At 34.6% G+C, this 14,198-nt stretch overlaps 1 long non-coding RNA gene across 1 annotated transcript; it reads right to left on the bottom strand.

Moving 5' to 3' along the window:
• Positions 1-7,714: 7,714 nt before the first annotated feature.
• On the bottom strand, positions 7,715-12,048 carry LOC132634220 (uncharacterized). The gene is made up of 4 exons (XR_009580083.1): positions 11,847-12,048; positions 10,893-10,958; positions 8,143-9,987; positions 7,715-8,004 (listed from the first exon to the last, which is right to left on the bottom strand). It is a non-coding gene; the product is annotated as an uncharacterized LOC132634220 (long non-coding RNA).
• Positions 12,049-14,198: the final 2,150 nt, after the last annotated feature.

Raw genomic sequence — 14,198 nt, 5'->3', positions numbered from 1 at the left:
CCAATTCTCTTTTCTTTACCCTAATCCCATTTCTCCTTCTTTCTTTCGACTTCCGCCTCCTTCATCGTCTTCTCCCTTTTCTCTTTTCTCTCCGCCTCATCTCTCCCTTCATCTCTTTCGCCGCCGCTCCTCCTCTCTCCCCTTCCTCTCTCTTCATCGTCGTTCTCTTCCTCCCCTTCACCCTAAACCCTAGCCGCCGCACTCACACCCCATTGTTTTCTCCATCACTTCTCCTTCTCTCTGACACCTCCACACGCCTGTTCCCCACGTTCTCCCCACCACACCTCTGCCATCTCCATGCGTCTGTCACCTTTGTCCCCCACGCCTCACGCTCCTCTTTTTCCTTTTCATCATCACCACCGCTCATCTCTATGGAGAAAGCCCTATAAATAATCCTAGTTGAATCAGGAGATAGGGAGGGGGGAGGAAAAAACAATCCGAACATCGAAAAGGGATCTGAAAAAGGGAAAACTCCCACAAACACAAGTTTTAATCAACAAAGACAGCGAACGATTACTCTTTTTTTTCGTTAAAACTTTAGTTTCTTCAACCGATTTCGAGCTCGTCGAGTTCGAGTATAGATTCGACGCGTCGACACCCACTTCACTGCACCAACAAAAGGTCAGTATTATCTTCTTTTACTCTTGCCATGTTTGCTCAGATTTCAAGGTGTATATTAGTGATTCTGTGATTATATGGGGCTGTAGTTTGTGAGGTGCTCATTCATGTCGTAGATGTCATTAGAATACGGATTCTTTTCCATTTAGATCGTATAAGCTAGAATCAGTAATTCTCTTGGCATCAGGTTCTGTTCCAACTATTTGTAGTCGACTTGGCAGCTTAGTTCATTTTGGGGTTCTATAGGTTATCTATGTCATTTAGTTGAACAAGTCGATTAGTGTAACACTCATGGCAAGATTTAAATGCAGTCAGTACCCGTAAACTCGTGCCGATGTTCTGTTGAAGTCTGATAATAGTGTTGGAAATCACCTGTTGACGAAATCTGTCAGTCGTGTGCCATATGACTTAAATGTGATTCTGTATGGTTGCTTCATTACATATATGCTTGTTTGCCTTTGTTGTGTCTGTTAAGCTGGGAACAGATGTATAAACTTTATGAGAATGAGTAAGCCTGAATGTTGTCTGTCTTCAGTTCCATAAAAAGAATTTCCTATAAGAGCATAATGTGAAAAGAGAATTAATCTCAGACACCTGTTTCATCTTGTTTGGTATTTAATTTTGCTTTGTGTTCGTATGATTAGTTTAGCTCGTTTGGTAGATGTTGTTTAGTTTGGCATGCTAGTCTATTAGATTAGTATATTTTTAGATCAGATTAGTTGCATTTAATCCTGCATGATCTCACCATCAACTCAGCTGCTAGAATGATTAATCTCAATCTATCATCTCACAAGTTTAGCTTATTGTCTTAGCTTAATTATTAGACTAGCCTTGTGGTATTTCCTAGTCTAATCTGGGTTTTTGCTTCATAATGGTTGCTGTGTGTGTAAATCAGTTCATTTTATTGATATTGTTTGGTTTAGCCCAAACTTATCCACGCCTAATTTAGCTAGTCTGTTCAGATTTTCTCCCTGTTTAGTATTACTGGTAGTCTGGTTGGGCATATAATTTTGGTATATTTGTTGAATAGACTTTGCCCAAGCCTGTGAAACTTGACTTATTTAAAAGGGATAGACATATTTCTGTTGTATACTCATAGAAGCTTAGGTAATAAGGCTGTAACTCCTTCCTCTCACTCAATTAGTTAAAACCAGATAGAAGAGGCAGAAGATAGTGCAGTACCAAAATCTGCCCTGTTCCTTCCTTATGCTTTTGAACTTTAACAAAGAGGATTTAACTATTTTAACCTGCGTGTGCCCTTTTGAAAAATATGAAAAGGTGTTAACCTTGCCTATAATTAAATAGACTGAATTTTCTCTGGTTATGATGGGTCCTCTTTAGATTTCATATGGGCCAACATTTGGGTTTTAATGAATTTCAGTTAATGTTCTAGAATTCCATTATCATGTTTAAAAGGGCTGTTCTATTAATGTTTGACTTAATTTGGTTCAGGAGCAGCCACTGATTTCTGCTTGAATCTTACCTTGTGCTTTTTTATATAATCCATTCCCCAACTTGAGATTAAATGAATACACAAGCTGTTTCAGTTGATATTCTGGAGTCTGTTTGGATTTTAAATATTCTTATATGCCAAGCTGCCCTGTGTGTGGAGAGTCATTATTTGGTAGAAGTGTTCAATTTGCTAGTTAGCACTATTGGACTTAGAAAGAAGTGAGACATTTTGGGGATTGCTAAGACTCGTTGGCAAATTCATTTGCTGATCTTAAGAGATCGTTAAGTCATTTCTGTAATCAGTCTGCTCTCTTCAATGTGTTGTCTTACAAAGCTGCTATGAAACTTATACATAGGATATACAGGTATTATGTTTGGTATATGTTGCCCTGTATATAGGGTATTATATGCTTGTGCGTCTTGATTTGAGTTTTGAAATGGAAATGTTATCTAGATGAATCCCTGCTGCCATACATCACTTTGGTCAAACATTGTTGGCTAGTGTAGGTTATTGCTCAATCGATATAGGCTGTTATTCAGTTGCTTGCGCAGCTAATAAACTCTTTATGTACCTCTGATCTGAACATGGATCCATTATGTTGGTCTAACTGCCTTTCTCATTACATAATACACCCTGTTTTAGTTGAAAGCTGTTGGACCTATGCTATGAATCTGCCCAGTCTTAATTAAGCTTAGCAAATTCCTTTAGAACTTCAATATGTCTCCCCTCTAAAACTGGTTTAGCCCAAATGCATGAATAAGTTAGAATGAATCTGCGAGTTTTTTTTGAGTTATCATATTCCTTATCCAATCCTTATCATATTTTAGTTGTGAGATGTTTCTTCTATATCCCTTCGTTCATTAAAACTCCACTCATATTCTGTCAGCCTAAAACAGTTTCTCCTATACAGATCTCGATCCATTTTAACTTTTATCATCACATTCTGGTTTTGTTTTCTCTGATGAATTTGTTGAAATTCTGAGGTTTGACATTTTAAGTATTTAGTATTGATTTCGTGTTTCAATCGTCTGTTCAGAGCTGTGTGTTTCTGATTGCTGCTTAAATTGAGTGGTCTGATGTTTGTACCTATTTTCAGTGTTTTTTTTTTCCCTCACCGACTGTGTAACTCAGTACAAACACATGAGTCTAGTGATTAGATCTTAATCCAGGCTTCAACGCAAATGAAAATACTTTCTTCACATACGCTCTTGTGAAATACATGTTTGAATCTATACGAAAGAAAGGATCACTGCAGCTTACTAGTATGCAAAAAATGATACTTAATCAAGGGTTTTATTAATGAAAGAAAAGAAACTAAGTTGTGCAAGATTCCAATGTTTGACATAGCATCCACATCCTGTACAAAGAAGGTTGCGCCAAAGGATATCATAGAGGCAAGCTAAAGTTAAATATTTCTCTTTCCCTAAAACTTATATGGTTCCTTTGGGTCCAAACTGTCTACAAATGCTATTCTGATTTTCGTGAGTCCATTTTGTACTTTTTCACATCTGTTTTGGCTGGTCGTATTTGATATGGGAATTCGTTTGTTTCTTCATATTGCTTACATTACAGTAAATGCAATGTTTTAAATTTGTTTGGCATATGTTCTTTAACTTTCTTCCTTATCCTTCACAATCGTTCTAATCCCACTTTTCTTTCTTTTCTTTTGCATGACACACCGGAGCCGAAGAGTCTCATTTTGAGACTCAACGACACCGCTACCGCATGAAATTCGCAGCCATATACTAAATTTACTAGGCCAAAGCCCAATAGCGAAATAGACCGCAGCAGCAGTCCGGAAAATGGGCCTAACCTCTTTACTCTCTTTCTTAATTTTATTGTTGTGTATTTTGTTTGATTTGTATGACTAACATTCTGTTTATTAATTTAGATACACTTTAGTAACATTAAGGGTTTTAGCTTAGTTATGGGTAGTTAATTACTTACAAATTACATTCACTTCTATTTTTAAAACTATTTATAGTACCTATAATATTTATTTGAGTAATCGATTTTCAAAATAGCATGACTACATCTTTGGCTAACGGAATAATAATTTATGCTTACTATCTTAGAAGTTTTAAAACGTCACGAATTTTGCATGACATTAGCTCATCCTAAATAAAAGGCAAACTAATTTAACGGATAACTCTTTTACTTTAAGTTCATTTCAAACACTTGAAATACACATTCGCTGAAACATCAATATAAATCTTGCAATAACTCTACAAATACATTTTAATTTGCTAGTTAGCGTAATTCATATTCGGAATATATATGAAACATCACTCATCCCATTTCTTTTGGTTTATTTATAATTAAACTCTTATTAAATCACTATATTTTCTACAAGTATATTTTAAAACATTATTATTATACTTTCGTTTAAAATTTCAACAACATTTATGGGTCGTATTTCAAAATAGCATTAAAAGTACCTTTTTTTACAAATTATTATTATTTTTTACAAGTTCTATTTTAAATAGCATTCTTACATATTTATCTATAACTTTAGTCATACTTACAAAGCTACTTTCTTTTTCTATAATATTATATTTACACCTAGCCTAATTAAATTTTAGTCCGGTCGGTTAACCATTGTTAATGGATCTTAAAGGATGCCTAATACCTTCCCTTTAGACTAATTGAACCCTTACTTAGAATCTTAAATTTCGCAGACCTTAAACAGAGCTAACTTTAAACATAACTTTAATAAATTTAGGTGTCCTAATTCACCATAAATAATTAGGTGGCGACTCCTTAACAAACGAAAAAAAAATAGGAATCTCCAATACGTCGTACCTCTACTTTAACCTCCGGGTCAAAATGGGGTATGACAACCGTAATTAAGTAATAAAAGTATGTGCATAGGACACCTTCCATATATTCACTAAACATTGTTGATAAGAACTATTTGTTTAGACACAGAACACGTTGGTGCCATTTATGCACCTTTTCTGCTTGCAAGGGATATATAACCTTTCCTTTGGACAAATTGTTAAGGTACTGTAAGATGTCTCTAATATTAGCCTAATTGATGTTTATCTAGATTGAAGTGGTAGAGGCTTAATCATTAGATATCTCTGATATACGTTTAAGTGTGTTTGGTAACAATTACTTTGCACCTAATTCTTCTTTCATCAAACTGAATTTTTTCTTCACTTCTTTGTCGTTCTTCTATGTTCTTTGTAGTCTCAATAGTTTATTAGAGTTAAGGAAAAGTTAAGTTTTGAGTAAGCCAATTTAAGATATATGAGAATTATATACCAATATTATTTGGAACATAAACAACAGGGAAATCTATATATCGTGAATTGGGATTTGATGACAATTTGCTTACTATACAATACTTTAAATATCAGTACTTTGACAAATAAATAAACTTTTGACAGAATAAAGTTTTTATTTTTTAAAAAATATTTTAAATTTTAGAAAAGGAAAAACAGTGTTCGTTTTTAACTTGGAAAAGTAACAAAAAGAAGATAATTATTCAAATATTAAATTATCATCCATAATTTATGTTAAAAGTGCCATTGATGAAGAAGAAGAGACTTTAAAAAATAATATTGTGGGGAGCTTTTGGATTGTTAAGGCGGTATTTCTATTTATTTGATCTTGAAGTTGGAGTTATTGGGGTGAGGTTTCTAAGCAATCTTACTATTTTGATTCTTGTAACAACCTATATTATTGACTGTGATGCGTCTAATTGTAAAGAGATCTCCTAAAGTAATTGATTTTGTATAATTAAGTTTAATTATTTCATTAATAATTAATATTTTTCTTATCAGTTTTGAAAAATACTCTTAACTTCACAATCATATAATAGTACTTATTCAGAAATCAGGAGCAAAAGGTCTCGGTATTATCATCTTTAGAGATCATTTTATGAGTTTTTTTAGACAGTTTATACAAGATATCAAAGTTGAAAGTCGAGGTCTCCATTTGAATGGAGCTTATTTTGTTGGTATAAATAATAATGTGTTAGTCTACTTTACTCAACAGATCAATCAATTGTTGTGGCCAAGTAACTTTATATGTGTCATAGTTTTTATATAATTGATCTCTTTTCTTCAGAATTGTAGGTTATTTATATGGAGTCAATAGTACAGTAATTGTTCGAGTTAATCGAGTCTTCTTTTTTCCAATTGAGAGGACTGTCCCTTGAGAAGTCATCATTATACACTTACAAAAAAAAGCATGTGATATTTCTATTTGAGTTCAGTTTTCGTATGTGTCTTTTCTCTTATATATATATATATATATATTAATTTTTCTAAAAGAAATTTCCATGTATGTGTTGCTTATATTTGTTACTATTTTTTTTTCACAAGTACTTATAAGAAGTTTTACCGCGCGAAGCGTGGATAAATTTACTAGTAAGCATATAAAAGCAAGTGTAAAGTGCTCTACAAATCCTGAAACTGTAGAAACCCAAGCATTGAACCTTTAAACTAATTATAGAAATTAATATGAACTTCCTATTAATTCAAAATTAGTTTCTTAAACTTTCAATAGGTTCGACTAGGTATCCCTTTAACTATTATGGACTATTGAGTACTAAATTTTTACGGATAGACAAAATTATTTTTGGGTGTTTTAGACAATTTCAAGAAGAAATGTCAAAATATTAAATAATAGTTAATTTGTCCGAGCTTCGCGCGGTCATAGATTACCTCGTTAAATTTACTAACGATCCTTTCTAATATCCAAAACTTTAAACTAACGAAAATGTAAATCTTCATTAAGCTAAAATACTACATATATTCCAACATAAATTAGAATATTTGACAATATCACATAGTGAATCTCACAATGTCATCCACTATGAATGATAGGAAAAGTCCTCCTCTTCCATCAATTTTATCTTCCACACATTTCCCGATTGTAACATTGCCCGGTATTTTGCCAAAGCCATATGATTCTTCTAGCTTGCGAAGTATCCATACTTCTATCTAAGGCTTTAAGATTAAAGGTAAAGCATATCATTACCTTATGACAAAAGTGTGCACGTGACACTTTATCAGACAATTTCATTTAATCGCCCGTCTAAAATAATATCACCTGTCTTTTCATTCATCTGATGATCTCTTAACAAAGCATTTAAAGTGCATACATACTATCATCTAACCCTCCTATACACCTATCTTTCACCATATTAAACTCCATAAGCTACAATTTCTACATGTCTCTACAAACTCATGGATCCACATAATCCAATTTTAGCAACTAAGTCACGAGTAAACTAATTGGTAAGCACCATGATATGGTTACCACATTCTTTACGGAAAAAGACGCTATTGATTCAAATTGTCCACGTTTTAACAATGTCATATACAATAATAATTAGTATATTTCAGTCCCAATTAAACTCCCAAACATGCCAAAATCATATGTCCATAAAAAATGACTTGAACACAAAAGATATACAAAAAGTGATTCTCGGCATATCAACATCAAAACTCAAGAAAAGAATCAAACTTTTAACTTCTTGGCTTAAGTTAGCATTTTTGTTTTTTCCTCATATAATTAAGTTCTCAAGATCCACCATATACAAACACTTAAAAGAGGGAGATCAACAACTTCAATAATTAAGAACTTCATTATTCAATTTCACATTACTTCCCACATATGAGAGCAGTTATTAAAAATCCCTCCTCCACTTTAGTCTCTAAGAATTCATATATTTGAGTGTGACGAAAGATATAATTTCTCAACAATAAATTATTTCTTAATGATAAGAATCAATACATATATTAAAATGGACACACCTAATTTCATATTCAGGGAGATCTTCGTGAGTCTATTGCCCAAATAAGTTGGAGAAAATGCGATCAGTTTTGAAGTCTGTTCTGAAGCAGTAAGTGATGAAAACCAAACATTGAGAAGGAATTCCCTTTTCTTTTAACTGTCAGAGTAGATACAAGTATGAAATCCTGTTTCAATTAAGAAAGCATTTTATGAATTGGTTAGTAGAGCAAAATATCCATAGCATATCAAAGAAAAGCAACATAGGAAAAAACAAAAGGAAAACATGGAGGTGAAGAGATACAATAAGTGTGGTTGTATCTAACCTCTTTTAACTTTCAACAACCCTGAAGACTGTTAGAGAAAGGAACATATTAATATCGTCGAGATACAAGGAAATAGCAGCCCAGACGTACTCATCGTAAGTGTAGCGCTTACTTAAGTTTGCATCATATACAGATCTACGGAATAAGATCGACGCCAAAGAGGCATAGTGAGGCATAACTTATCACTAATTAGTGGTTACCCATAGGAAAAAGAATCTATCATAGGAAAAAGCAAATAAGATCACAGTCATATCTATAACGATTAACGAAGTTGACAGGATGAAATTAAATTCACAAACATGAATGAATGTAAACAATAATAGGACTCCATGTACGCATTCACAAACTTATATAAAGAAAAGTCTGTGTACACGTGCCGAAGAAGAATGAGCGCTAAACAACATGTCCGCATCAAAAAATCTGAATAAATAATGAAACGAAGATGATATAAAGAGAAAATGATTAGTATAACAGTCACGGAATGAAGAAGATCTATACCAAACATAGTGTTAGATCCTGAGACATCAATATAAATTTTATATGAAAAATCTATCAATGAACTTAAATAAAAAAGGCATAAAACATAATTAAATCAACTAAACATAAAACATAATTAAAACAACTAAAATATAAATACAATTAATGTAACACCATAACAAAATGGTCAGAGTATCCCTGTTTGATGGCTTCTGGAAAATTAATAACACAACTATCAAATAAGAGTTGTTTAATTCAGTGAGTGAGCTTCAAAACAATCGAAAGATACAAACTTCAGTACTACAACGAACCAAAAATAAGGGGAAAAAAATAAAATATTGAAGACCCAAGGAAGACTTTACCTCTGGCGAGTGGGAGGAAGTAGAGCAAAAGAGAAAGGCGTTCTAAAATGAAGGAGATTTACCTGGAAAAGAAAAAGAGAAAGACAAGAACGCTGATTAAGGTGTTAAACACATGTGACAGTTACATTAGTACCTAAAACGTAATAGTGTTTTGGATAATATCACTTGGGTGTTCTTAATCGAGCACAATAAGCATAACTTCAGCGGAGTTCACATCTAGACGGGGATCAAAGTAAGTCGATGCGTCTTCGTTGAACGACGAACTCCATTGTACTGGGAGAGTAGTATCTTCTGGCATCATTCTAAGAGAGATTATCGAGCGAGTTTCATGAAGCTTTAATCACGTTAAACAGACAGGATTAATCAGATAAACAAACAGATTAAGAAGAAGAAGAGGATTGATATAGTAAATGGAGAGATAGAAAGGAAGAAACTGTCACGACCCAACCCCGTAGGCCGTGACTAGGGCCCGATCTGGGCACCCGAACCCATCTATCAAATATTATCTCAAATTCTATTAACTCATTCTAGTATATGGCGGAAGCCGACAAGGCTTTATTTCAAATTTAGGTAATTTCCAGAAAAATTTCGGCAGAGTTTCCTTTGTTTTACGGACTATCCAATATACCCTGCACGCAGAAAATGCCAACAAAAGCCACACAGGGCTAACCAAGCAATATATAAACATATGCGGACCGGCCGCCTCGGCGTATAGGATCGCCCAAACAACATATGCGGACCGGCCGCCTCGGCGTATGGGATCGCCCAAACGACATGTACATACATCCATACAGAAAGACCCTAACCCACAAACATGTCCACAGACCTCTAAACAGACCGACAGAATCGTATGACGGGACAGGGCCCCGCCGTACCCATGAACGAATATATACAAATGCACTAATAAATATATATACCAAAAGTATAAGCTCCGGAAAGAGAGGAGCACTCCGAATAGCAGAAAGGGTGTCCTAAACAGGTGGATCACCAGGCTGTGCGTCTGTACCTGCGGGCATGAAATGCAGCCCCCGGAGAAGGGGGTCAGTACGAAATATGTACTGAGTATGCAAAGCAGAAGGTACAGAAATAAATCTGAATAATAATCGAATCAGATATATAGAAAGTAATACATATCAAAATGTTTATTTCCAAAGTATAAATTATGCATAGGGCACTGGAAAATGTGGTCGCCCGCCTGTCGATGGCGCCACAACACAGCATAACACCAGAAAGTTTCAAATCTCCGAATCCCCGTCACACATCACAACACAGCATAACGCCAAACACAGCATAACGCCAAACATAAGTGGAACCCGGCCCTCGAGCGAGGAGCACGGTGAACCATAAACACAGCATAACACCGGAATGTATCAAAAAGCGCACGACAACAGAACCGGCGAACGATATCATAGTAGGCACGAGCGGAGTAGTGAGGAATCATATGCATAAAATCATTATTATAAATCCGGAGGATAAGTAAAATAGTCATATTCGAAATCGGAATAATAATTATCACTTTTTGATTCAAAGTTGTCGAATTTACAAAAAGGGCGTCGCGGGACCCACGGACGAGTATAGACCCGAACTGAGCCCGCCTATGAAAAACATACCCATTATACATCAAGCAAACTCCTATAAAAATTATTGGAGCGATCCGAGCCTCTATGCGAAAAATATGGCATTCAGAGATTACAAAATTCCTTAAAGTGAACATTTTCTATGCGAATTTCGGAAAGCGATTACTTCAAATACATCATGGTTCATATTTCATAAAAACATACATAAGAGTGTCAAAGAATATATATATGGATCATAACATGCTCGGATCTCGAATTTGGAATTCCCTTAAAGCTCTAATCTAGCCTATGTGAAACTAAGGCATGCCAAAAGAAGGAAGGTTGCTTTACATACCTCAAACGCTATCCAATATGATCCAACTCAAGCTAAGCCCAACCTATGATTCGGGCTGCCCAAGGTCTACAAACAAGCCATAAAATGCCAAACATTAGCTAAAGACTTTTTGGGCATTAAATTCCAATTTTGCCCTTAATTCTACAGAAATCCGGGCAGCATTTCCCCTGTAAATAGGCTACCCCGAGAATTTAACTCGCTCAAAATCAACAACAACAACCACAATAACCATCCTAGTAACATCGATAACCAATTCGAAGGGCAAAACAACATTTTTAGCTTTCTTTTACATCTTCCCACAACTTTCCAATTATTTGTTTCGACGGCTTACCTTCAAGCCAAAATCGACGCTTATACGCCCATATACTAACAATATTTAAAGACATTCTAAGCAATTCATACAACATTCCCAACAACCCAAATTTTTTCTCCAATTCAGCCGAATTCAGCCCCCAACCCGAGACACCCCTATATCATGCTCCTCATTTCCAAACCATGAGTTGTACCCAAAAATTCACATTCTAACAAAGCTATTCTCATCAATAAATAATTCACATTAAATGTACAATAGCACCCAAATCAGTTCGCAACAATCACAATATCAATTTGAGTTAATAAACGTTTATTTCCAACATAGAATTCACAACGACGACGACTAAAACATTAAGCGATATTAATTCGTCCATTGTCATATAATGTGACCCATTTCGTCCAACACTACAAACGTACATATATGGATGATTCTCAATCGTTCTTCACCCTACAATGATCATAATAAACTAACTAGGCATTAATTCATAATTTCAACACAACACAACAAACACCCATTTACACGGCTCAAGCACCACACACCCAACTCACTTCCAACACACTATATTTCATGATATTCATCCTTTTTAACCTACTACTATAGGCATACAAGATTCACAGTACATAAACAAGATGAAATCTTACCTTTGTTATTCACTTCCTTCAATAGTTAGGGTTTGAAATTGGGCACAACTAGTGGTTGGATGACTCAAACAACTCTTCCACGCTACTTGGGGACTTCAATATAGTTGATCTACACCAAGGAATCAATTTTAGAGAAGCTAAAAATGGGGGTTGATTTGCTCTTGCCTTGGCCGAAAACAGTGGGGGGAGGTGGAGCTCTCAATATTTGATATTTTGTAAGTGTTAAAAAATGAGAGAAGATGACTACTTAGTCATCTATTTAGTCCCACAAAATGTCTATATTAACTTTGGCCCACTTAATGTGTTGGACCAATTAAATTTGGCCACATAATGTGTGGGTCCAATCCCATTTACATGGCCACCATGGCATTCTTGTACAACATTTTAAATTCCAATATTATAGATTTTGGTCCCAATTTTTCCTAAGTGTTCAATGCCATCAATTTCATATATAACTTATATCTCAAAATAAAATCAAATGATCAAAAGTCCCGACTTCAAATCCCGGAATAATCTTGGCCTTAAATTATCATAGTTCATCCGGGTTGTTCCAATGTATAAAAATACGGGGCGTAACAGAAACGGAACGGAGGGAAATAAAGGATGAACGAACAGACGCTAGGTTTTAAGAAGAGACGTGAGGGAGGTTACAAACAGGCTTAATTGAGAGGCGTGGCTTGTGGGTTTTCTTAACCGCAGATTAAACGGTAAAAAAGCCAAAAAAAAAACAGGGTAAAAGATAAATAGGTTCGGCATGCCACGTCAGCAGGCCTTTAGCCTGCTTTTATATGATACTAGTAAAGTCACTCGCGCTTCGCGCGATTACAAAAAGAATTGATAAATTTATAATTAATATTGTTAAAAAATATATCCAAGTTGGAATATATGATTTTTTTGTCATGTATATGCATATGCTAATTAATTTTATATTTTTTATAAAGCTACGATACAAATAGTAATTTTATTAGATATAAAAACTTAATCGGACTGGCTTTCTCATTGGCAAATTCTTTAAGAAGATAAAATAAAAAGTATGTGTGCATGTGAATGTGTATAATACGTGATTCTCTTAGTATACTTCATCACTAAATCATGTATCTAGTGATATATGAATTTCATTCGATAGTAGAATTGTTTGGCTTTATAAAAAAATCATCTTAATCAACTAATATACACATGAAAGAGAAGTAGATAAATTTAAGGCGTGTTGTCTCTCCATTGAAATTACATTTGTGTTAGTAATTTCTTTTCTTTCACTTTTTTTGCTTGTTGTTCATTTTATTACTTTTTTATCTTTTAAATAAAACATTTCCAGTTGAAATTTCACATAACCAATAAAGAATTAACTAAAGCAGTGGCTAAAATGACAATTTAAATTACCAATCAAGAGAGGACACAGATTAATCATGATACATAATAATAGCAAACCATATCAAGCAACTAACATCATTCTCAAAGTAATTGACAACATCAAAGAGGATTTTGGATCCTTCAACAGTTCACATGGTGAGGCTTTTGATCTAGGCTGCTCAATCTACCTTTCAATGAAGGCCTTCTACTCGGGAAAGCTCACCATGTTAAGGGACTTTTGCTTGTCTCAACAGATCGAGAAGAACTTCTTCTGCCTCTAAACCAGCTTCATAATTCTGAAATTCAAACAAACTTATAGCATCTACAAATGGATAAGTTTACCAAATCTGTTAAAAGTCACAGTCAGCATAGAACTAAACAAAATACTTATCCAGATACAATAACACAGTACTACTGGCACATACAGGAAAATAGGTGAAATTTAATAACAATGAGAATAATAATAAGCTAGCTACTCAAAATAGAATAAATAACAATGAGAATAATAATAAGCTCGCTACTCAAAACTATCCAATATGTTCTGCGGCAAACTCAGCCAGCAGATTCATCGGGCGATATGCTAAATTACCTTTAAAAGAATGTATTCATAGGTGACATTAGCATATATCAAGCGCGCCATTGTCCTGTTCTTTTGATGTTCGAGAATAGTTCTAACAACCTGGAAAAAACATAACCAAATAATTGCCTACTTCACACCCAAAACTGTCAGTGAAATAACTGGGAAGATAACAATTTATTTTGGAAAACCAACAACATTAATAATAGGTAACCAAAGGGAAAAGTGAGGTGGCATAACACATTAAAAACAAAGCAGACAGACCTAGAACATTAGGGTAATTCCAGCAAGCGTGCCAAAATGCTCTTATATCATATCAAACAGAAGTGGTGGTTGTTGTCACCTTCTAAGTTAAGCGGACTCTTAATTTTGATGCTGAAACCATCTCGACAGGAGACTGGGACGGATGCGGGTGCGGGATATGT

This window comes from Lycium barbarum, chromosome 3 (genome assembly GCF_019175385.1).
Source record: "Lycium barbarum isolate Lr01 chromosome 3, ASM1917538v2, whole genome shotgun sequence".
Lineage (NCBI taxonomy): Eukaryota > Viridiplantae > Streptophyta > Magnoliopsida > Solanales > Solanaceae > Lycium > Lycium barbarum.
This window is presented reverse-complemented; position numbering and strand designations above follow the sequence as displayed.